This window comes from Berghia stephanieae, chromosome 1 (assembly GCF_034508935.2).
Source record: "Berghia stephanieae isolate SIO BIC M18660-M18661 chromosome 1, UCSD_Bste_1.3, whole genome shotgun sequence".
Taxonomy (NCBI): domain Eukaryota; kingdom Metazoa; phylum Mollusca; class Gastropoda; order Nudibranchia; family Aeolidiidae; genus Berghia; species Berghia stephanieae.
This window is the reverse complement of record NC_088360.1, coordinates 27,076,149-27,078,648: the sequence shown is the minus strand read 5'-3', so window position 1 is coordinate 27,078,648 and position 2,500 is coordinate 27,076,149. Positions and strand designations below refer to the sequence as shown.

The 2,500-nt window shown below is 38.0% G+C and overlaps 1 protein-coding gene across 1 annotated transcript in view; it reads left to right on the top strand.

Moving 5' to 3' along the window:
- LOC144971126 (uncharacterized) overlaps nt 1-2,500 on the top strand; it is a 96,613-nt gene that overhangs the window by 79,634 nt on the left and 14,479 nt on the right. The gene's annotated exons all lie outside the window — the stretch shown is intronic.

Sequence of the window (2,500 nt, the reverse complement as noted above, 5' to 3'; positions counted from 1 at the left end):
AAATAGTCTGACAGAGTCGTGAGCTGGGAAAATTTATTGTTCTCTACATTTTTACGACATCTTTATTTTGAGACAAATCACTGTGGTTAATTAATGTTAAAATGTCAAGGGTATGCTGGAACTCTTGACAAAATCTTGACAATTTAGGCCGAGTGATTGTTGACATTCTTAATCTTAAGTCTTATGTCTGAAGAAAGGATGAACCAAAAGTTCGGCCTAGGCTCTATTCTCATATCTATAATTTGACAGCTATAACTAACATTAAATGGAAATAACAGCAAAAACGAGAGGCCTTCCGTATCCTCCTCGTGCTAAGGGAAACAACCCAAGTATACCTTTAACTGACCCTAATATAAAACAAAACCTAGTACCTTTAATTAACCCTAATAGGAAAAAACAAACACCCTAGGACCTTTACCAACATCTAAAGGGACGCCGACCACGAGCTAACCCTAATAGAAAAAATAAAACAGACCTTGGATTGCATTGCACTACCATTTAATACTTGAACGGGGAGACCTTCCATAAGCTACTTCATCCCAAGTCTTCTTCCGATGTTCTAGTAGGGGGTTTAGGAGGAGGAAAGCTTTTTTTTTAAAGTCTCCCCCCTCCCAAACCCCCTACTAGAAGTTCTAGTGTAGGGGGTCTGGGAGGGGGGAGACTTTAAAAAAAAAAAGTTTCTCCCCTCCCAATCCCCCTACTTGAACAAGAACACTTGGGATGTAGTCGCTTATGGAAGGTCTCCCCTTAAACGACAGCATGGCGACGGAGAACCAAAACAATAGTCGTGTTAGGAAATTTTAACCTTTCTCTTATCTATCAAGGTTTGTTCTCGAGTTTTTAAAATCCTACGTACTAGATATCTAGAATTGACAAATTGATTAAATAAACGCCTGACAAAAGATCCACGGTGAAAATACTAATTGAAAGAGATGCTACCCCAAGGAGCTTATGGAATTTCTCCCGCAAAAACAACTTTAAAAAAAAATAAAAATCTTACCTTTCCCTCTGCAAAATGGGTGATGCTACTCAGGATCGAAATTAAATTAGTATTTTTAAAGCATTTTCCGATTTCTTGGTTTTACATAATGGAAACAATGATATGTATCTTGATATCCGATTAAACTTTTTATTTTATAATTGAGACAAATCAGCTCAACTATTTTTGGTTTTAAGAGTATAACACAAATTTCGTAGACTTATAATATTACCCAAATTTACTTTGCTGTTGTTGATGGTCTAGTGTCTTGAATTTACTTTATCTATTTTCTCAAATCTAAGAGAATATTCTTCTTCTTCTTCTTCTTCTTCTTCTTCTTCTTCTTCTTCTTCTTCTTCTTCTTCTTCGGAAGAAAAGGCATCTCCTCTTCACCAATCCCATTTTTATTTTCACCAATACATGTTAAATCTAAAAACGAATCTTTTTGTACAAACTATTTCAATTCTCCCACTTTTCATCTGTTGTGTCCAACCTCAAATTATTACCGCCTCTTGATTTTTGTGAAATTAATTCTAAACATAAATAATGTTTTTTAGAAGGATGACAATTAGCAGTAACTAATATTTTTTCGCCACGAACATTGTCACCTTGTCAAGTAAACTAAACACACGTTACCCCTCTCGACTCAAGTATGAATAGGATGTAATTGCTATATTATACATAATATCCTAGACATTCCATGGAGTAAAGATAGTCCATCAAACAAGCGTATATTCCTTTTGTGGTCTAGTGATCTGATACCCGCCTTGTGACTTGCATGTCCTTGGTACTAGTCTGTTTTCGAGTCTCACTGCGGCGGGTGTAAAGTTGAGATCTCGGAAAAGACTTTTTATTAACAAGTGAAAAAAGAATACAAGGTCGAAAAAAAATAAATGAGGAAGCTCTCTAAATCTCTTTCTATATCAGGGGGGCAGCGTGGCTCAGCAGTACGGTCTTTGCTTTGTACCCGAAAGGTACCGAGTTCGATCACCCGCCGCTGCGTTGTGTGGCCTTGAGCAAGCCATCTCGCCCTAGTTCTATTTGCTACTCTTCACTGCGGCTGATGCCTGGGTTATTCCAGTCTCCCCTTGGAATAGACCCTAGGGAATAATTTCCCCTATGGGATGAATAAAGGGAATTTTATTTTATTTATTTATTTATTTTATATCAAAGTTTTGTGCTGCCTTTGCTTGGAATCTGGGGCACGCATATTGGCAGGTCTGATAATCGAATATCTCTGTGATGGGCACTATGTGGTCTAGTGGTATGACACTCGCTTCCGGATCGGAAGGTCCTGGGTTCGAGCCTCGCGCTCGGCGCATAGTTGAGTCCTTGGAAAAGACTCTTTATTCGCATTCTCTCACCGTACTCAGGTGTAAAATGAGTCCGAATTATAATATCGCCTAACAGGCGTCATGTCCCGTCCTACATGTTAAATGTTGCTGTTGACCAGGGAACCCTTGTAAAGCGCTTTGAGCAATTTTTTTGATATTGCGCTATATAAAGCTCAATTTTTTTTAT